We start from the raw sequence: 23,621 nt of genomic DNA, 5'->3' as shown, positions 1-23,621 counted from the left end.
ATTTTGACTTTGAAGCAAACAGAAAGATGAAAGGCCTGAGGCCCAGCAGATTAAGTGACCAGCACTCAGTGGGGGTAAAAGAATCAAGCAGGTGCAGGTGCTGGTCTCAGGGGTCAAAGACACAGAGTCTGCAATGTGTGGACTGAGAGCGACTCAAAGCACTCACCTTATACTGAAAGACCCAAGCACATCCTCCTCACATGGAGTGTGGTCACCTGTTATGTCCTGGCCCCGTCCAGACTTGGGCAAGCCTGGAAGCTCAGGTACTTTTTCCCACCATTTAGCCCAGTGCCACTATCACAATAGATCCCAGAGAAAAGAACTGCTAGTTGTAGCTTTGATGACACCCTAAAGTGGCAAAAAGCAGACCTGAAGTAGTCATAACCATAAGGTAAACACCAGGCCCTCGACTCAGCATTCAAGACCCTCCATGACCCCGCTCGGCTGACTTTGCTGGCCATAGCTCATCCCTCCCACACCAACCTGACAGATGGAATCATATCTGTTATTTCTAGAATAGACATGGTGTATTATACATGTTGCTCCCTTGGGGAAGTTCTCGTCCCTTCTCCCAGCCATTTATCTGGTGAGGATAACCCTAGTGGCTTGCTCCAGGATGTCTCCATGGAGCCCTTTGTACATTCCCAGCACCACACACACATTCCAGAGTTAGGGCTGTTTGGATATGAATGTGTTCCCTGTTGGGAATACAAGCAAATCAATGAGGTGGGTCATGAATCTGCTCTTTATGACCTTCAACATAAAGGTGACACTCTGTAGTACTCTGTAGATGTGCTGGGAGAGACAAGGAAGGAAAGGAAACAGAACAGAGGAAGAAGAGGTTGGAGCTAAGAAAGGCAAAAGACAGCCTTGGCTTTATATTTGAGACAGCTTCCACATCCCTAGCTGCTAAAGGATAGCACCTGAGAGTAGAACTCTCCAGGTGGAGATAGACGCATAGTATATGAGGCCCCAGGATCCACTGGCTAAAGCTGTGGTAGCCAGCTGGAAATCTTGGCAAAGGATTGGTGTAAATGCCATGAAAGTGCCCCTGGCTTTGCAAGGTTTGGGTTCTTTAAACATTGTTATTTTTCCAAAAATTCATCTAGGCAGCCAAAAGTATCACCCTGGCTGGCCATCTTAGCCTGTAGACTCAGTACTCAGTCAAGCCTCTCTACACCCCTCCCCGACTCTTACACAGCCCAGCCAGGCTTGCCATGAACTGGCAGAAACTCCTGCTGTCCTCGGGCAGGGGACCTCTTGGAGAGAAGATGCCTGGATTGAAACCTTGCCCGTGACTCCAGCTCAGAGCTACTTCTTTGTGTCCAACCTTGAGGAAGGGAATTCAGAGCTTATAAGGGCCCTTGGGACACTACCTGGCCCTTTCCAGGGAATGTCAGCTCCTCACCCCTGTCTCCAAAGGCAGACTGGTATCTTTAGCAGGCCTTTGCTTGCTGCTTGGGAAGCCCCAGAAGCTCCTTGAGCTTCTGTTTCTTCATGGACCATAGGGAGAGTTTCCTGGGGCCAGGAGGGGAAATCTGTGTATCACATAGGCACCGCAGGCCACCATGATGCAAGCATGTGACAGATAAGAAAGCATAACTTAAAGGCCCCTTCACCCTAAAATCTGCCTTGGGGAATGCAGTTTTGAATAGGATCCAAGTCTAAGGTGCCTGGTGTGAGAGATCAAGGATTCTTAGACTGCAGTCTCTCTGGTTGCCAGGCTGAGGTGGACGTGGCTCTCAGCTAAAGAAACGGGAGGTGGGCCTTAGCTTTGGCCCAGTTCTAAGTCTCAGATTTGTTGGCTACCCCACTGTGCCTCACTGTACCAAGCTGGCTTCGGCTCTCACCATGTTTGTGGTGTTCTTTATCACCTCTTCCTTCACCCCTGCCCCCATGAATTGTCATGAAGAGTTCTTTAAGAGTATAATAGAAGACAAAGAAAGATGCTATTAATGTTATTTTGCCAAAAATATTTTTGTAGCATAATATATTAATAAAAGATATTATGAACTTGACCCTGGTGTTTCTGCTTACTTCTCGCTTTTCCTTCTGCCTGGAACATTTGGGGAATTGTCTGGCTTGAGAGGGCCAGAGCCTATAACAGTGTGGCACAGAGAATGTGAATGACCCCATTTTCCATGCACAGATTTGGGTGTGGGCTGAGAGGGTGGCTTCAGCAGGGACTTGGTAGGTGCAGGGGACCAGCACCAAGGGAGGTGTGTATGACCTTCCTTCTGCTAGCTCCTGTCTCACCAGGATTGCTACTGCTCCTTATCACTTCCCCACCTCTGGGCTCTCCTTGGCTCAGACCTACTGGGAAATTGCTGCCAGCCACACCATTGTGTCCCTCTATTTTACTCTCTCCCCTGCAGCCACAGTGAGCTCTGCAAGCTACAAAAATGACCATGTCTCTTCCTGCTTTGAACCCTCTTCAGTGCCTCCCTGGTATTTTGGCAAAAGACACTCAAGGCCCCTTAAGATCCATCCCCTGCTTATGCTGCCAGCAAGAAAACCACCTCTCTGTGATCCCTCTCCCAGGATGCAACATTCCATGTCATTCCCTGGGCCTTCTGCTTATTGGCACAGTCCACCTTGTCTTAGTACAGGCTGTTGCTGGTGCTGCCAGGCTCCCTGCATCTCTGTCTCACTCATCAATCCCTGGGGCCCCTGTGCATCCTACATGTACCAGTACAGCAGTATCTGCCTCAAGAAAATCTCCAGCTCTCCACACCTAGATGGTCATTGTGCCCGCAGCTCTCTGTACCTCAGGGACTGCTGGGCTGAGATTGTTGACATGTTCTTGGCTCCTAGTATATGCATCTCTCTGTGTTGTCCCCTCCAAGCTCAGTGGCTGTTAGCTGCCACATAGACACTGTCTGGTATGAATGCTTGAGGAATGACGAAGTCCATAAAAAAGGAAAGAAAGAAGAGATGCGTGGGTAGCCAAGACACACTGAACCTTTTCTGCCACTTTATATGGAAGCACCAAGTGTTAGCTCCTGAGATCTTCACGTTTCACCAGGGAAAGTCCTCAGAACCTGGTGACAGAGGAGACAGCTACTATAAAGTTGGAATTCAAGGGGTACAGAGATAACTCAGCCAGTAAAGTGTTTGCCATGCATGAGGACCTCAGTCCAATCCCCTAGAGCTTGTTTTGTTTGTTTTGTTTTGCTTCGCTTCGCTTTGCTTTGCTTTGTTGTTTTGTTTTGTTTTTAAAAAGCCAGGTATGATGGTACACACCTGAAACCCCAATACAAGGAGATGAGGACAGACAGGTCCCTGGGTTCACTGGCCAACCAGTACAGCCTACTTGTTGAGCTCTGGGCCAATAAATACTGTAGGACTGGGCCCGTTTCTAGGCATGGGGGACAGTATATGAGAAAATGATCAAAGCATTTAATTCTAGAATATTTTTATCTGTAGAATTTCTACACCTTAGCTTCACTGTAAAGATGAAGTAACTGAGGTACACAGCTGATCACATGGTTTGTCTGATCACACGGTGTGTCAGGCCTGGAATCCACAGTCAGACCCCAAGCCAATCTCTTCACTTTATTTCTGCTATTCTGGGGATAGGGGACCATGGCTACGAAGCAGGCAGGGAAAGTGTTGGCATCTACACTCTCCAGACCACGTGGGTGAAGTCAGGATCCCATGAGCCCAAACCTGGAATCCACCCAGGATTTTGTTGCATCTGACAACCAGAGAATGGTGGAGCTCCAGGGAATATGCTCTGCCCTGTTCACAGCCCCTCTGAAGTCTTCTGGGGTGACATCAGTGGTATGAGGATTCTGATTCCTGTTATGGACCCAGCCTTGTGCTCTGCCCCACCCACCTCCCAGGATCCTTGTTCCTCAGTTCAAGTACTTCCAGAAGAAATCTGAGACTCAGAAATGGGACATGATGGGAAAGGTAGCTAAGAAGAAAAGGGACTCCTCTAGGCACCTGCCATGCTGCTTCCCATATGGCAACAGGTGACAAAAGGGGACACTCAGTGTTTGTACCTAAGGTGCTGAAGGTTTTACTTTCCCCATCAGGAAGCCCTGCTCAAACCCTTCTGTCCTGAACGAATTACAGAGTAGAGGACACCACCACAGCCACCCATCTCTGTAATACAGCTCCAGAAAGACCTTTCTATGCTGCTATTAAGTTCAGAACTGACCCCTAGAGGAAGCTCAAGAAGGTAGATTTCAGTTCTATGAGGGGAAAGCCTTCCTAAGGCCCTTGTCCCTTGGGAAAGGTAATAATTTTCTAGCAAAGAAAATATGTGAACAGGAGCTCTCCATGGAGAAGGGAGCGCTGCCTAAAGCTGCCTCTGCTCTCTCTCCCCTCCCCTCCCCCTCCTTGCCCTGCCTCCTGACCTCTCACCTGTACCTTCTTCTCTTCTTTACCATGTCAAGTCCTTTGGGGACCCTCTCTATCACTCAAAACATCTAATGTGATAATCCACAGTAGCGACACCATCCGATGGTGTCCTATAGCAAATACCTGAGATAAATCAGTTAATAAAACAAGAAGGTTCATTTAGTTCACAGTTTGGAAAACTTCAGTCCATTCTTCTGCTTTGGGCCTGTATCATGACGGCCATTACAGCAGAAGCACAGAACTGCCCAAATCCCTGGCTGGAAAGCAAGAAGTAGAGAACAAATCAGACCTAATTGTTCCCCTTAGAGGGCCCAAAGGTATCCTACCAGACCTCACCTCTTAAAAACACTACTTGGGATCAAGTCTTTAACACATGGGCCTTTGGGGTACACTTAAGACCTAAACTATAGCAAAGCTCAAGGAACAAGGAGAATGAAGAGAGACCTAAGGCAGATAACCTCTCATGGGGAGAAAATCTGCAAGCAGGTATTTCCACGTCTGAGCCTCGCCCCTCTGCCCTCTCCTGTAGTCTGGACTGCCAATAGAGAATGGAGTGAGACAGGGGCTGATTTCCATGGTCAAATAGAAGTGGGGAGGCCAAGTGCCAAGCTCTGGGGCAGGGGGTAGGTTGGGAAGGGTTGAGGTGTAAAAAGACTTTTGTCAGCTGCTTGCTACCCAGTAGGATGAGCCTAACAGCATTTGTGCTGCGAATAGACAGGAAGAAAAGTTGAATCTGCCAGCCCAGGGAGCTAAGGGAGACAGGAGGCTTCAAGCTGTGCTGAGCCCAACTAGAAGATCCCCTCCCTCTGTGCTGAAGATAGAGATGCTAGTGCAGGACAGACATCAAGCATAATTGATAGGATGGACACAGGACATGACTCCAGCTGTTGTTCACACAACCATCAACCAGGTCAGTGTTTTATGACACTGGAAAATAAAATTAATTTCAGAAATTCCCTTTTATGTTGGTTGTACTTGGGAAGCAGTTCTTCTGTCCCTCCCTCATTTCTCTCTCCCTCCCCACCCCTGTGTGTGTATGTGTGTGTGTGTGTGTGTGTGTGTGTGTGTGGTGTGCATGTATGCAGATGTGTACTGCAGTATGTGTATAGTATAGTATGTGCTCATGAATGTGTGTATGTGTGTACTATGTGGTGTGTATCTGTGATGTGTTTGTGTGGTATGTGTGTCATACATGTGTGTAGAATATGTGTGGAGTGTTTGTGTATATATTTGAAGTGTGGTGTGTGTGATATGCTTGTGTGTAATGTGGGTATGATGTGTTTGTGTTTATGATGAGTGTGTGGTGTGTGTGGTATGTTTGTGTATGTGGTATGTTTGTGTATGTGATGTGTTTGTATGTGATGTGGTTTTTCTTGTGTGTGTGTATTGTACGATGTTCGTATGTTTTGTGTGTGTGTGTGTGTGTGTGTGTATGTGTGTGGCATATCGTTTCCTCTTTTTCACTTTTTTCACCCTGATCAGTCACAAAGAGGTATAGCATTTCCAACCTGAAAATCTAGTTCCTGACAAAGAAGGCTGAAGCATCATGGGATCTCCTGGTGTTCCTTCCTGGCTTTCATTCACATATCTCCTTGGAATGGTGGCAGGGGGTGGTTGGTTATGTAGTATGTACAACCAGGACTTGCACAGAGGGCTAGGGAAGCGAATACATGAGATCAGAAAAACAGAAAAAAGACATACTCAGGGGAAGGTGGACAGTAAGAAGGAAGGGCAGTAAGAAAGTGCTAGAGAGGGGAGCTGGGAGAAAGAAACCATGGAAGGGCCCTGGATTGGGAAAGCAGAAAGAAGTGAACCTCAGGGAGGGTGGGATAAGGAGACTCAACCACTGCAGTCTGAAGGACGGAGTAGAGGGTAACCGGGTCTCTGTGGCACGAGGAATGTCAACATGAAATTAGTCAGCACAGATTGGTTCTGGACCAGAGGCCAACATGGGCCTAGAGACAGCACTGCTCAGACAGAAGTCTCCTCAGCCCTGGGAGATTTGAAATACATCACTTTCAAGACTAGCCAGACTTCCCAAACTTGACAAGACAGACACTCCCCTCAGCCCACCCTAAGGTCCTCTAGGTTCATTCAGGATTGGGCTTGTCATCAGGGGCCCTGAATCCTGGGCCTGGCCTTGGACTAGGCCTCAACTTCCCTTCTCTCTGCCTCATTTTCCCAGCTCTATAATGGGATAATAAAAGTACTTCAATGGAAAGCATTTAGAGAGATGATGCGGAGAAAACACCTAGGAAACAGGCTCCTTGGACCAGTTAGCTGTTGTTGCTCCCCCTGTGGCTACCACAAACACACCTGTAGCAGAGGTCAGGAAGAAGCTGCAGCTGAGACTTCTGGAATATTCTATATGCAGACTGCAGGCTTGACAATAGCAACAGAGGGCCTATACCAGTACAGCTGAGCTGGGAGGCAGAGGCTCTGGGATACTTCTCTGTGAACAGTCAGGGGCCACAGCAGCTTTGGAACAGAGAAGTGGCATGTGACAAAGTAAAACTGATGCCCTGGGGCCAGTCTCATCCTACTGAGCCTTAGTGTTCACATCCTTACAATGGGAAGATATAACTAGAGCCCAGAGTTGCCCCAGAAACTAAAGTAGGTACCTCTGTGCTTGAGAAAGGTGAAGAATGAAGCCCATTGCTGCTGGTGTCAGGACTAGCGGTCTGGTCACAGAAACAGTATGACCCACATATTCCAGAGACTCTTCCAGTGAACCATTGAGATCCCCAAGAGGAATGTATCTGTCAAGTCCCTTTAGTTCCTTTCTTCTCTGCTACACCCCACATCAACCACATCCACATTAAAATAAGAGTTTTGGGGGTGTTTAGGCTTAGATGTCATCGGCTCACCTTACATTCAGCGGCTGCCACCAGAGGACAGTCGTACTTAGTCTGTGACCTTGAGTTCTAAACAGCTGACCTGAAGGGACAAGGCTGTAAGTGGGATGTGGAGAGGAAGGCTGGCTCGGGCCCCTCATTGCACAGAGAAGGGCCAATGAAGAGGAAGTATGCCTTTGGGGCACTGCACATTTGGGGTGTGGGCAGGAGTTTCAGAGCCCTTAGGTTCCTCTTCCAGCCTTGGCACATTGTGGCTCACCTAAATACTGAGCAGCTGGTCAAGTTCTGCTGTTCTCCTCAGCCTCACAAACCTTCTGCTCCTCAGAACCTGAGGCAGTGGAGCACCATGCAGAACACTAAGAGCTGGGTGCACATAGATATGTTCAGAGGAACTCGTTCACCCCACAGAGACTGTGGTGACACTGCTGTATTCCCAGCCAAAGAAATGCCACCTTTGTTCTCAGAGAAGTCTGGGAGCAGAGAGTACTGTATCTCTTATAAGTAGCTCCTGCTTCAAGGGCTAGCCAGTTCTCAGGGAGCAGGGATACTATGGAGAGTCCATTTGCATCCTCTGCCTCCTTGCTGTCCAGCTCCTCATAGATCAGCTCACTCTCTAGACCTCTACAGACTGTCCAGGTGGTGTCTCCAGACATGTGTCCCATTTCCTCCCTGAAAACCAGGCTCCAGATATATAGAGCTACTGGGGCCCCTGAACATGCTTCTGGTTTCCCAGCTCCACCTTCCAGTCTGTCTCTCCAGCTTGCTGCCCGTTCTCCCTATTTCCACCTGAATGTTTTCTTCCTGCTGCTAACGGTCTAGCCGAATATCTGCCCCCTTGTTAGAAGTCTGCTCTGGCACCACCCTCACACTCAGTGTCTCCTGAAGTTTATGAATGTCATGCCCAACCAGTCTCAGAATACGGTTTTCTATACATCTAAGCATTAAAATGTTGATTTTTATTTTTTTAAAGTAAAGCTCTAGGGCCAGATTCTTATTTGCATTCCCTCAATGACCAGCAAGTCTTTAGAAAAGGGAATATGTTTACTTTATTCATCTTAAACCTGAGGTGAAGCACCGTCAGAATGAGTGTTAAATTATGTTCATCAGAACCAAAGCAGTGGCTGGAGTTGCAGATCAGTGGTAAAGCACTTAGTGTGTGTAAGACCCTGGGTTCCATCCCACCAAAAATAATCAAATAAATAAATAGTAATACAAAAAATAATGATACCCATCTTTACCTGTAAGCTAGCTTCTAAATGTTTTTCTCTAGGGGTTGCACCTCCACTCACAGGTACCCAGGGGTAACAGGGATTTGGGGTGCATATATGCTGGGGACACAGGGGTTGTGACTGTGGATCTAAGACGTTGGTAACTTGAAGAGAGACTCCTATAAATAATTGCTACACTGCCACCACACCACACCACCAACCCTGCAATCCAGCTTTGACACACATTCTTAGGAAAGTCCGTTTGTATTATCTGAGCCTAGAACTTAAATCTACTTCATATAAACACAAAGTGTGTGTTTGCTAAGTTTTAATGTGCATTGGTGCTTAAAGGAATGCTATCACCAGCTGTATTGGAAGCAGGCTATTCCGAGGCTTTGTTCTAAACTTTACCAAATGTCAGCACTTCCAATACTGCCCTACAGAGGTTATGATGGTAGGAGAGCCACATGTACCTGCCCCCGACTTCCCTGCTCTCGTATTTTAGCTGCCACAATGGCAACAGACATGTGCAAACTTTTGTCTACTGTGCTAGCTCCACAAGTGGTGTTGGTCACAAACATTAACAAACAAAACCACCTTTCCTCCTCCTCCTCTTCCTCCTCCTCCTCTTCCTCCTTCTCCTCCTCCTCTTCCTCCTCCTCCTCTTCCTCCTTTTCTTCTTCCTCCTTCTCTTCCTCCTCCTTCTCCTCTTCCTCCTCCTTCTCCTCCTTCTTCTCCTCCTCTTCTTCCTCTTTCTCTTCCTCCTCCTCTTCCTCCTTCTCCTATTCTTCTTCTTCTCCCTCCCCTCCCCATCCCTCCCTATCCCCCTCCCTCTGCACTTGCACACCCTTTCTCTCTTTTTATCTTTTTCTCCCTCCCAGTCACCCTGGCAACTTCCCTGGCCTCCTTCCTTGGGGCTAGTGAACCCAGGCCACCTGAGAGCAGTTTCTCAATAAACCTGTCTTTAATATATTCTGAAAACAAACAAACAAATAAAACCAATTTTTTTCCTTGTAGTGAGGCATAAGATTTGGTTTTGTTTTTTAATCATTGCACTGGTGTTGCCCATAAGTTTTTTTTTTTGTTTTGTTTTGCTTGCTGAAACATAGAGGACATTCTAAAATGTTTGCACTGACATAAGACATCAAATCTCAAAGTCTGAAGAAACAGCCACTTCTCAGCACTTCCCAGCCTTGAGAAATGACCTCCTGAGAGTCAGTGGCTAGAACTAACACACATTTGTCCTGTTTCCCTGTGCCCATCACTGTGTGCCTAAAGAACACCATATTTTCATCTTTGCTCCCAGAGACGGAGGTAGCATAGGGGAACACTAACTACAAAGGATAGCTGGCCTGGGTCCCAAGGCCTGCCACGGCTGCTTGCTGTTAGTTTGTCCTTGAACATGTCCATGAACCTTCAGTCCAGGAAGCCAGGAAAATGAAGGCTTTCTCTTTTATAATGCCAGGATGGTGAGCAGTCAAGACAACACCCCGGAGAGCTTCATATCTGCAAACTTGACAGCAGTGTGTGACATGGTGGCCCTTGAAAGAGAAAAAGCAGGTGTCCTATAATCCTTGCAACTTCACTCAAAGTTACCACGAGGCTAGTCCAGGCCCTTTTGGTGTTTCCAGTTCTGCTTTGCCAGTGACTTTGTAAATACTTGGAAAAATGCAGGATTAGAGCAGATATCTGAAAAGTGTTATCTAGTTTTAACAAGTTAGAACTCTTTCTCTACCTTCCAACCTCTTAATTCAACTGCCAAATTTTTAAATCATCTCTTCTTTAGAAAAACAAAACAAAAACAAAAAAACAATTTGTATCAGAGGGTAAGCCCTACCAGCTAACTGCCACCTGTGTGAGTTTTCTGCCTGGGCAGTTTGATTCTGTTAAGTTTCTCCAGGACATGACAGGGAGCTCCAGGGACATGTGAGAGGCACTTCAAACACTCCTAGACAGAGACACAGGTCAGCATCCATCAGAGAACAGAGAACAGGCTTGAGTTGTGTGGAACTAAAGGCAGGCAAGGCAGCCATGCAAGGGTAGGTGGAGTATGGGAAGGCAGGTAGGAGGGAACCACCCAGGAGGTCACAGTTCTGGTGCTGTGTGAAGGACAGATGTGGAGAGAAGACTAAAGTTCCAACAAGCTCCTCATCTGGAAAGTAAGGGACAGTATGAAGACCTCCGCAGAGGGGAGACCCTCTCTCAAGTCTCAGAAAGTCGCGACCACCCAGTAATCTACTCGAGACACCATATACCGGAGCAATTGCGAGGTTATTTATTAGGGCGTGACAACTAGCTGCCGGTCAATTCGCATGCCCACGCAGGAGCTGAATTGACCCCGACTGCTAGTTTGAGGGGTGTTTTTAAAGGGAAAAACCACAAACCAAGGAAATGAGGAGGGGGTGAGGGGGTTGCTAGGGTGGTATAACATAAAAATAGTGGAACATTCCAAAGGAACCCAACCTACATGAGTCAGGATCAGATGAAAACTCTCTGTACGCTTATCTTTCTCAAGAATGTAGTCCTGCCCTGTCACTTCCGCCTTGCCCTGTCACTTCGGCCTTGCCCTGTCACTATGGTTCTCAGCTTGGTTCCACCTGACTAAATTGCATTCTTTCCTTTCTCTTTGCGGGTCGGCCAGTTCCAGTAGTGGTGACTGGTCTTTCCACATTCCTAAAGAAAGCCTAAAGAATATTTTATATCTAAAAAGGATTCTATATACCCAGTATCCATAACTTTTCCCTCTACAAGTACATGGAGGTCCAGGCTGTGGACCTTGAACTTGATCAATGATTGACTTTTACCAAAGAAGTCATTCTTCTGTATGACATCAATGTTCCGAAGGCATGTAGGAGTGGCAGCTGAGCTAGGAAAACAAGGAGGCATAGAAGGTTAGGTCAACTCTCCCAGCAGGCTCAGACCAGTTTGCCAGAACAGGGAGAGAAAATAAACACTAGCCAGATGGGGCTAGATTAGGCACCAAAGATCCCACTGAATGCCCCTTGGTCTCCATGCTTGGGTACACATTGATGGCCACAGAACTGTCTGGTTTAGTCCAGGTTAGACGCTCCTCCCAGGCTCACACCATCACTCCTGGTCCTAACTTCCTGGGGACTCCAGCCAGCAAGAAGTGTTCTGCCTGTGGTGAGTTTTGCTTCATGAGGCACTCCTTCCTTCCTGGAGAAATCTGCCTAGCCTGCTGCTCTGGCTCCAATATCACACTTCCCTTTCAGCTTTTGAATTTCAAAGCAAATCTGAGACTGACTGCAAACAGATGGATGGGGTCATAAAAATTCCCAAGCAGGGAGCAAAGAGGCTCAGGGCTGTAAAGGAGAGGCTCCTTGGAAGAATGCATGTATCCATGCTGCATCCCTCCCTCTCTGCCCCTGTGAGCTCTCTGCAGCAAAAACACCACACACAGCTCTCTCACCTTTCCCTCTCTAAACTCTACCAGTCTTCAAACCTCAACTCCATCCAAATTTCCCAGGAAGCTTTTTGTGGCTTCCTCTCTCAGACTATAATCTTTCCCATCCAACCAGCCACCATATTCTCCCTGGAGCATAGTGCTTTTAACTTTCTGGACTCGTGGTACCGATCATATATATCTTGCTATATTACTTGCAAGGATTTTACATGCCTTACCTCTTTAAATAGATTCTAGGCTTATGATTGAAGAAGAAAAAAAAACTCTCTTTTTGACAAATCAAATTTTGAACAAATGGACACAAACTAGGTCCTTTATATAGTTTCAATGACAGTGGTAGGAAATAAATAGAGTTACCGCTAACTAGCTAATGTGAGAATCTGTTATAAAGCCATTGAAGAAATCTCCTTCTACTGGAGGAAGTTAGGATACTATCAAGGTGCATGGCTGTTCCCCAAAAGAAAATGACTGAACCATCTCAGATGGAGTCTCAAAAGGGACACTAAAATGGATTGTTGGGGGTATGGAGTTTGTTAGAAGAGTTATTAATGCCATGGACAGACAGACAGACAGATAAATAACAGCATAGGTGGGGCTCTGAAGAGAGTCCAGACCTCAGCACCAAAAACAGCATAGCAGGGGCTCTGAAGAGAAGAATCAGAGCCCACCTGTCAGAAGTGGGAGTCTCTTCTTATACCTTTGTGAGGATGGGTAGGTTTCACGACAGTTGGCAGCCAGGCTCTCTGATTCCAGTGCAGATGGGGAGCAGGATGTGTGATCATCAGTAGCAGTTTTGATGGCCTCTCCTTTCTCCAGGTGAGAGATCCTGCACCTGGAAGTCTGTTAGCTAGGGGTCCTGGGGACAATGTCCCAATGGGGTGCCTGTCATTGTCTGTGAAAGAGGAAAGCTGCTGCACGTGCTGTGGCCTGAGCAGCAGCTGGAGTCTAACATTACATTCTTACAGTGACTTCATTCAAAAGGATGCCCTATTTTGTCCACAGAGTGAAGAACACTTCCTCTTGGCAAAGAGAACAAAGAGGCTTGAGCTCAGTGCAAGCTGGGTAAGGAGGGAGGCAAACAGAGCTGAGCACCATGGGGCTTCAGAGTCAGAGGGACCTGAGCTCACTCTGCTCTTTGTGAGCTCAGTCCTGAGCAAGTAACTCAACTTCTCAGAATCTCACTTTTTAATCGTTAAATCAGAATGATAGTAATGACAGAATAGTAATCTATTCTGTGAGCTTTCTAAGGGATGGACATGTGTCACCTGTTACCTAAAGAGCAAAGCCTTTTTCCCAGTATCCTTGAAAGTGAGGCTCTCATCCTTACTTAATAGAGAAGGAACTAAGTTTCCATGAGGTGAGATGGTTTGACCATGGTCACTCAGCCGATGTCAAATTCCACAACTTGCAGGAATAACCATTTTCTAGCCCTCAGATTCTCATCTGGAGCACTTGAGATGAGGGAACTAATGCCTTACGTAACAAGATGTTACTTGGAATTTTCCTAGTATCTATGAAACACAGTTGAGGCTCCAAAAATAAAGACTATGTGTCTCTAGTGGAAAAAGGAGCCAGTCTATCCCTGCTGGGCTGGCTGAGGTAGAGCAAGACTGGTTCAGAACTTCCCACACCAGCTGGCCAGTAACAACAACCAATGGAGACCCTTACAATCACTGGTAGTGATGGGTAAAATCCATTGGATCTACATGCTTGGCCCTACAGGGGTGTCTATAGCTCACTGAAGGAGTGGTTAGGAAAAATGAGTCATTTCCTTTTTTCCCCACCAAGTCAGATCAATAAGTGGGTTACATTTGGAGGCCAAGCCACTGGAGTGGGCCACACAAGCAGAAGGAAAGAGGAATCCAAAGCAGACTGTCATAGGGTTCTGCCCTCAGCTATTCTGGGTAATCATTTTTCCTGGGTCACTTGAAACAGACAGGAGAGACCCATCTCAGAAATCAGTGATGTGGCACTTGAGAACAATTAAGCATAATTATAACTGTGTCAACTACATAGCAAGCTGTGTATAATTTTCATTCCAAGGCTCAAATGCTCCCAAATCGAAAGTCCAAGTTACTTTAAAACAACAACAAAATACCCTGAAGGCCTTGTGGTGTAAACACATCTTAGCTAGGTTTAAATTCTGAAATCAGGTGGTGTAGACATATCTAAGCTGGGTTAGATTCTAGAGTCAAGAATGAATGCAGTCAGTATTTCATAGGAGTTCATTTCAATAATGAATTTCTCAGAAGAGACCCTAGAAGGTTGCTTCTCTCTAGCTTAAAGTAAGATTTTTAATTCTTAATGAAAAATAAAATAAAATAAAACAAGAGGCATGGGGGGGGGCTTTCCCTTCTCTGAGGAGAAAGGAATGGAGTCTGGGGAAGGGATCAGTAAGGGTGGGACTGGAAGGAGAGGAGGAAGGAGGGGTGATCAGGGTGAATAAATTAATTAATAAAAAATATTTTAACACACTCTCTTAAGCCTGTGTCTCATGTGGGAAATGACAGTATCCAACATCCACTGAGAGCTGGAGATGGGCCCAAGAAGCTAAAGCAGGAAGATCTTGAGTTCAAGACCAGTCTGGGAAACATAACAAGACCCTGTCTTGAAAAATCAAACACATGTATACACACTCATTTGTCGTGGATCTTCATTCACCCAGTGTCTCATCAGCGTGCTGCAGTTAGATTCTCTCTCAGGCAATGCATCCCGCCACTGCCCCTGAGAAGCCAATGCTCCCGGCCCCAACTTACAGACAGGGATACTAAGGCTTTGAGGGATGAGAAGGGGCTGAAGAGCATCTGAGGTTTCCACACCACCTCCTTCATCCACTTCCAGCTATGAAGTCTGGGGAGAGGCTCTCATCTTTCAAAATCTCTGTACCCATGCCTACCCCTTCTCCTGGCTTACCTATGCTGCCATGTCACATGGTTCTCCTTACCATTCCCCGAGGCCCTGGTATCTTCCTGTACTGGGGCTTTGCCCTTCTCTCCTCTACCCAGGGTATTCTCCCTCCTCCCAATATCTGTCACCTCCCTCCTGACCTCCTCACGCTATACATAACAGCTCCCTCTCAGAGACATCTCCAGGCACCCCATATGAAATGATGCCTCTAGACTCTTTCCCTTCCCCTAGAATAGCTTTTTTTTCTTTCATATCAACAATCACCTTGACAGCACATTATAAATCTCTTTCATGTGTCTGATATCCATCTTGCACCCATGAACACACAGCCCCTGTGATTGACACCCTTCCTGCCTCTCGACTGCTCCATCTCCCTGGTATAACTCAGAGTTGCCTCTCAAACTCTGTGATGTCATGTGAAAGCTCTGATGCAATGAAGTTGGACTTCTCGATTTTAATGAGGTATGAATAATTATAGACAAAGTCCAGCTGAGGCTCCTATTCAGGAACTTACCCACGAGCCAGCTCTCCAATGTGCATTCAGTGTGAGTCCCCAGCCAGGCCATGCGGAGGCACAGACTAACAAAACATGCTCCCTGGAGTGCAACCAGAAAGTTGCACTCCAGAACTTTCTGGCATCCTGTAAGGGGCTCACCAGCTAACAGCAAGCACTCTTGACTGTGGACTATACCACTTTTAACTACAGGTCATGGCTCTGGGTTATAGGTCTAGAAACCAGCCAGTTAAGACAACACTAATGTTGTGAAAAGCAGATTGACTCCATCTGTCTTCTCAGCCCAAGACAGACAACAGGAACTGTGTCTCAGATCCTCGAGGATCTTCTGTTCTGTTTAGTCAAGAGACTTACCTGTGATAGTCACGCTTTGGGCTTTGAGTTAGTGTATTAAGTCCATAGCAAACAAACGTTAAAGGATAAATAGCAAGCTGCAGAAAGAGAAGACGCAGATAGCAAAAGACCATATCATCAGGGGCTTACCCAATAGAAATGACCATGGTGGCCTGTCATCAACTCAGAGGCAACATCATTGACTCAGAGGCTTACAAGCATCCACAGAAAACACCTGGAGAAGTTGAGGCAGGCAGGTGGAGTTTCCAATTGAGCTGCTCTCCACGATTTAAGTTCTGCTTCTCTCTCCCACTGTAGGCACTTTTTAAAAAATTAATTATTTTATTTATTTACATTTCAAATGTTGTCCCCCTTCCCAGTCCCCCTTCCTCAAACCTCCACCCCATCCCACTTCCCCTCTGCCTCTAAGAGGGTGCTCCCACCCATCTACCCACTCCCAGATCACCCCTCCATCATCCCCCTTCACTAGGGCATAAAGCCTCCACAGGACCAAGCCCCTCCCCTCTAATTGATGCCAGATCTGGCAGTCCTCTGCTACATATGTAGTGGGAGCCATCGACCCACCCATGTATACTCTTTGGTTGGTGGTTTAGTCCCTGGGAGCTCTGTGGAGTCCAGTTAGTTGATATTGTTGTTCTTCCTATGGGGTTTCAATCCCCTTCAGCCCCTTCAGTCCTTCCCCTAACTCTTCCATTGGAGTCTCCAGTCTCAGTCCAATGATTGGCTGTGAGTATCTACATCTGTCTCAGTCAGATGCTGGCATAGCCTCTCAGAGGTCAGTCATACCAGGTTCCCGTCTGCAAGCACTTTGCCATCAGCGATAGTGTAGGGGGTTGATGTCTGCATGTGGAATGGATCCCAAGGTGGGGCAGTCTCTGGATGACCTTTCCCTCAGTCTCTGCTCCATCTTTTGTCCCTCCATTTCCTTTAGACAGGAACAATTCTGGGTTAAAGATTTTGAGATGGGTGGGTGACCCCATCCCTCTACTGGGGGCCATGTCTATCTACTGGAGGTGGTCTCTTCCAGTTCTATCTCCCCACTGTTGGATATTTCAGCTACTGTCAACCCCATTGGGTTCTGCGAGGCTCTTGAATCCCTGGCATCTGAGACTTTGTAGTGGTCCCCCTCTCATTTCCCACCTTCCACTGCTACTTATTTCTGTTCATTCTCCTGGACCTCTGGACTTCTCTCCTGCTTCTTCCCATACATGATCCTGCCCCCCCTTTTTCTTCTCCCCTACTCCTCCCCCACCCATCCACCCCACCTTCCCATATCGTTTTGTTCCCCCTTCTAAGTGGGATTAAAGCATCTACACTTTGGTCTTCCTTCTTGCTAAGCTTCATATGCTCTGTGAGTTGTATCATGGATGTTCTGAGCTTTTGGCCTAATATCCACTTATCGGTGAGTGCATAACATATATGTCCTTTTGGATCTGGGTTACCTCACTCAGGATGATATATTCTAGTCCCATCCATTTGTCTACAAAATTCATGAAGTTGTTTTTAATAGCTGAGTAGTATTTCATTGTGTAAATGGACATTTTCTGTATCTATTCTTCTGTTGAGGGACATCTGGATTGTTTCCAACTTCTGGTTATTATAAACAAGGCTGCTATGAACATAGTGGAGCATGTGTCCTTGTTATTTGTTGGAGCATCTTTTGGGTATATGCCCAGGAGTGGTATAGCTGGATTTTCAGGTAGAACTATTTCTAGTTTTCTGATCACCAGATTGATTTCCAAAATAGTTGTAACAGCTTGCAATGTTCCTCTTGCTCCACATCTGTAATGACCCGTTCTGCCCCATGTTTGGGGGCCACTATGTCCCGGCTCGAGCTGCTGCTCCGGTCCACGGGTTAGGGACTAGCAAGAGAGAGAGTGGGGATGGAGGACCAAGAGACTCGAAGAATGGAAACAAGACAGAGAGTCTGTTCAAGTCTCCTTTATTGAAAGGAAATCATGGGTATATATAAGCATAAGCAGGGGAATGCAGCTGAAGACACTTTACCACGTGCGCCTTGCAGCTGGGGGCACTAAACAACAAAACAAGATATGGGAGATAAACAAGATGTTTATCAGAGTGTGCTCAGCTGTTGTAGGCTGTTGAAAACAAGTCTCTTGTCAGGGTATATGGCCTGAGATGGCTGCAAAGATGATAGCCGCTTTCTGCTAGGAGTCGGCTCCCAACACACGTCCTCTCTAATATCTGCTGTTGTCTGAGTTTTTGATCTTAGACATTCTGATTGGTGTAAGGTGGAATCTCAGGGTCATTTTGATTTGCATTTCCCTAATGACTAAGGATGTTAAACATTTCTTTAGGTGCTTCTCAGCCATTTGAGATTCCTTAGTTGAGAATTCTTTTTGTAGCTCTGTACTTCATTTTTAAATGGGTTATTTGGTTTCCTGGATTCTAACTTCTTGAGTTCTTTATATGTTTTGGATATTAGCCCTCTATCAGATGTACGGTTGGTAAAGATCTTTTCCCAATCTGTAAGTTGCCATTTTGTCCTCTTGACAATGTCCTTTGCCTTACAGAAGCTTTTCAGTTTCACAAGGTCCCATTTGTCAAGTGTTGATCTTAGAGCCTGAGCCATTGGTGTTCTATTCAGGAAATTTCCCCATGTGCTGTGGGTCTGTAGCTCTCATGTAAGCATGGGTCCTGTTGGGCTGAGTTGTGGGTCCCACGTGTCTGCCGCCCCAGGAGGCTGAAGCCGCAGCTAAGGGAGCAGAAGAGCAGGAATTTGACTGAGTTCACTCCACACAGTGCTGGGTGAACTCTGGGCTATGGGAAGCCACAGAGCTCCACTCTGGGTGTGGGGAGATCCCAGTCTGAGGTCTCACAGGGATGGAGCTCTTGGGTTGGGGACCCCTGGGCAAGAGGGTGGGAGGGGATCGGCTGGTCTCAAGTCCTTGGGCTCCCAGACACCACTGAAAGGCCACAGAAGGGTTGAGACTGGGGTCGTACAGCTGAAGGAGGCAAGGGGGAGAAGCTCCAGCGGTGCCCCTCAGGAAAATGAGACTCTTGGTTGAGGCAACTCGCTTGGCTGGATCATGGCTGGCTCGACTAGCACCGCTTGGGTTGGCAGCCTCTCAGTGGTTGGAACATAGAGAACTTCTCCGGCAGGAGATTAGGCGGAGGCCTGCTTGTGAGTTGAAGACCTTCTCCATGGTCCTCCATGGCAGGCCCCAAAGACAAGAGGTAGTCCATGGTTTTAAAAGGTTTATTGTCATGGTAGAAAGTGAATGAAGCTGTACCCCATGTTCTCAGGGCAGGCCTGAGGTTAAATACCTTTTGCAAGGAGGAGGAGGGTCTGAGAAGAAATGCTTAATTGGCTACACCCTCTGGCCTTTAGATACCTCATTAATATGAAAATCTCTTGAGGCTCTCCAGCCTGCAGTCACACCCTCTACCTCTGCTATATGACACAAACCTCTCTTTGGGAGGGGCTGTAGAGGGCTGTCCTAAGTGAAAGGAACCAGGGCCCAGGAGCAAGGCCTCACATCTACCTTCCCTTTAGGGTCTCTGGGGTTTGAGGCCTGCACTACACCAGGTACCCAGCTGCCTCTCACAGCCTACTGCCCCACATTGTGCCAATATGTTCGAGGCTCTTCCCCACTTTCTCTTCTATTAGACTCAGTGTATCTGATTTTATGTGGAGGTCCTTGATCCATTTGAACTTGAGCTTTGTACATTCTTCTACCAGTTAGACCAGCACCATTTGTTGAAAATGCTTTCTTTTTTCCACTGTGTGGTTCTAGCTGCTTTGTCAAAGATCAAGTTACCATACGGGTGTGGGTTTATTTCTGGGTCTTCGATTCTATTTCATTGATGGACCTGTTTGTCTCTGTACCAATACCATGCAGTTTTTTTATCACAATTGCTCTGTAGTACAGCTTGAGGTCAGGGATGGTTGTGAAGTTCTTTTAATGTTTAGAAAAGTTTTTGCTATCCTGAGTTTTGGGGGGTTTTTTGTTGTTGTTGTTATTCCAGATGAAGTTGAGAATTGTTCTATTTCTGTGAAGACCTGAGTTGGAATTTTGATCAGGATTACATTGAATCTGTAGACTGCTTTTGGTAAGATGGCCATTTTTACTATATTAATACTACCAATCCAGGAGCACAGGAGATCTTTCTATCTTCTGAGGTCTTCTTCAATTTCTTTCTTCAGTGACTTGAAGTTCTTGTCATACAGTTCTTTTACTTGCTTGGTTAAGAGTGACACCAAGATATTTTATATTATTTGTGACTATTGTGAAGGGTGTTGTTCCTCTAATTTCTCATCCCTTTAATCCTCTGTGTAGAGGAAGGCTACTAATATCAATACTTCTAAAACTATTCCACAAAATAGAAACAGAAGGAATACTACCTAATTCATTCTATGATACCTAAACCACACAAAGACCCAACAAAGAAAGAGAACTTCAGACCAATTTCGTTTATGAATATTGATGTAAAAATACTCAATAAAATTCCTCTAAACAGTATCCAAGAACACATCAAAACCATTATTCACCACGGTTAAGTAGCCTTTATACCAGGGATGCAGAGATGGTCCAATATATGGAACTCTATCAATGTAATCCACTATATAAACAAACTCAAAGAAAAAAAATCACATGACCATCTCATTAGATGCTGAAAAAGCCTTTGACAAAATACAACACCCCTTCATGTTAAAAGTCTTGGAAAGATCAGGAATTCATGGCACATACCTACACATAATAAAAGCAATATACAACAAGCCATCAGGCAACGTCAAATTAAATGGAGAGAAACTTCAAGCAATCCCACTAAAATCAGGCTGCCCACTCTCTCCTTATTTATTCAATACAATACTCAAAGTTCTAGCTAGTTCAATTAGACAACAAAAGGAGGTCAAAGGATATGAATGGGAAAGGAAGAAGTCAAGATATCACCATTTGCAGATCATATGATAATATAAATAAGCAACCCCAAAATTCTATCAGAGAACTACTACACCTCATAAACAATTTCAGGAAAGTGGCTGGATATAAAATTAACTCAAACAAATCAGTAGCCTTCCTCTACACAGAGGATTAAAGGGATGAGAAATTAGAGGAACAACACCCTTCACAATAGTCACAAATAATATAAAATATCTTGGTGTCACTCTTAACCAAGCAAGTAAAAGAACTATATGACAAGAACTTCTTCTTTGAAGGTCTGAAGACTCACCTGTGAACCTGGTTGTGACAGACCTGGGAGTCAAGCTGTCTCTGGGTATGGGAGGGGCCTGGAGTACTGGCTCTGCCCCATGCAGAGTTGCAGGCCAGAAGGCTGTAGGCACTTCTGTATCATGAAGTAAACAGCAACTTCTGTCAGAAATGCTTTTCCTTCTAGCTGTTCCTGGGGACATGATGCTTTTACTATATGTCTATTTTGCTGTTCTCTTCCCTTCTTGTCACAGAGTGGGACAGGGACAACCCCTCTTTTGGACACAAGACCTTGGAGGACTCATTAAGACTACCTTGTGGAGGCTAGAGAGATGGCTCAGCGGTTAAGAGCACTGACCACTCTTTCAGAGGTCCTGAGTTCAATTCCCAGCAAGCACATGGTGGATCACAACCATCTGTAATGGGATCTGATGCCCTCTTCTGGTGTGTCTGAAAACAGCGACAGTGTGCTCACACACATAAAAGAAATAAATCTTTAAACAACAACAAAAAAACAAACAAACAAAAACAAAACAAGACAAAAAAAAGAAAAAAAACCTACCATACTAGGATCTAAGATTGAGGAATCAGTCTGCTTCTAGAGCCAGTTTCCCACTGACTTCAAACAGCACAGGACAATTCACAAATACATTGGACTTTACAGCATCACAGCTATGAATGCGTGTGCTGAGGATGATGATTTGCAGACAGATGGGAAACTGAAGAGGAAAGAACTGACTTGAAAGCTACAAACTAGTGACAGAGCAGAGAGCAGAGCTTCAGTAAACAGCAAGATCAAATGGGACTGAGCAGGGGCAAGTGAGGCCTCTGCCTAGGTGTAGTGCTCCCTGGTGTGTGCTCCATTCCATGGCCTCTCTCAGAGCCTTAGGCTGGACATGGATTAGCCTGTTTGTACTACATCACTCCAAGAGGGCAAGATCACAAGAGGAAGTTCAGAGCATGAAGGCTGGCTTGGCATATGGGCCAAGAGGGCAGGGAAAGTAAGAGGAGGAACAACAGGCAGTGGGAGGAGACAGGCACTAGCCAGAAAGGCAAGTTGCTTTTCTCAAGTCTGACCACAGGATAGGCATGCATGCTATGTTTGCCAACCTACCTGGACCAGCCTAACCCAGGACTGGCCATCTCTATGTCCCACACAAATCACAGGCACATAGTTTGGAAAAGCGCTGTGAGAAACAAACATTCAGATTGCAAAGAACCCACTGGAGCCCACCCAACATGGAGAACTAGAGTTCAGTACAGGAGAATAATCAGAGAAGGCCTTCCAACAAACACTGCAGGAGCTGTTGTCGCTGAGAGACGAAGCCACTCGGTGGACAGATGGGAACTTCCAGTGCAGCTGGTTTCATCAGGATACATACCTTACCTACTGGTTTCATCAGGATACATACCTTACCTATCTTGTGCTTCCTCAGTCCAATCAGCCCTTCCTTCTGGCTCTGCTGCCACTCTGTTTATAGTTCTTTCTGACTACTGTGGCCTTCGTTCACAAGGTGGAGTCTGCATCCTATTTCACTGGGCCCTTTGGTTTAAATTTCCTCAGCTAGCTGTCTGACCCCAGATGCCAGGTCCCAGATGCACCAAGCACTCCCATACACCCCCGTCTCAGGCAGGAGAGGACCTTTCTTTCTTCAGGTCATCTTTCTACTCACATACAGGACTTCAGGCTTCTCCTTTTACCTGTCCTGGGACTTTGCACTACCCATTGCCCTTCTCCTTTGCCCTCAGTCTCTTTCCCTTCTTTAGTGCCTTCTTTCACTATAAAAACAGTATCAAGTGTCCCTTAATGTCAATAACATGAAAGAGAGAAAAAAAAACCTGAATCCTAAATGTGCAATGTATTTTTGGGGGTTCTCTAAGACGCAGCTCTGCTTCCAAAGACAGTTTGACTTATGGTGTTTACTCAAAGAGATGAAGAAAAGTAAAAACTGTTATTTTTGTACTTGAATAAAATTGATCATTTGGTCTGACCTCTGGGAAGATGCGTTTCCACCAGAAAGCTCCGCACACATGTAAGGCCACTGGTGACGTGCTGTGGCTGGCATGCAGTGCTCACTCAGCCAGAGGTCCACCTAGGACATTCAAGCCCATACTAAACCTCACACTTAATTGAAGTTGTACTGAGCACTAACTAACATGTTTTTACTAGCCTCATTACTACCAATGTAGAGAAAAGTAATCCCACGGTCAAATCACTAGCATGCATACTCTCCTACATCTCTAGGCTAGAGATTCAAGCTAAGTCTAAAATCAATTGCTGATATTCAAGTGTAATGTTTGACTACATCCTTCAGCAAAGGCCCCTCTCCGCTTAGCTCCAGCCCCACCCCCATCACAACTAGGTTCTCACGTGTGCACACAGCAGAAGATATTCAGTGAGTCTCTTCAGTTACCTTTGTCTCCCCCAAGAAGCTATATGGACATTGCCATCTGCCTCTTAGATTTCAATGTCAACTTTAGAATTGGAATTTGACTTTTAAATAGTATTCATTTAAAATAAATAAAGAAGTCTCAAGGAATGTCACATCTACCTCTGTGAAACCAATCTTCCCGAAGTAGAGACAGTATTGGTGACCACATCTGCACTTGACAGAGGGCCTGTTCTGTATCAGTCAGTCACACTATGAAACAAATGACCCACATTGCAGTAACTTCACATTGCAAGCATTTTCTCTGCTTGCATGTTGCCATTGGCTTCAGCTTAGCTGTTACAATGTATCCAATGCAGAGTGGCTACAATGCAGAGTGTAGGTTACTTCTTGGGCAGGCTGAGAGGGTAGTAACTCTTTAGCAATC

Source organism: Grammomys surdaster, unplaced genomic scaffold, assembly GCF_004785775.1.
Source record: "Grammomys surdaster isolate TR1022 unplaced genomic scaffold, NIH_TR_1.0 100, whole genome shotgun sequence".
Taxonomy (NCBI): domain Eukaryota; kingdom Metazoa; phylum Chordata; class Mammalia; order Rodentia; family Muridae; genus Grammomys; species Grammomys surdaster.
Note: the sequence above shows the minus strand (reverse complement) of the source record.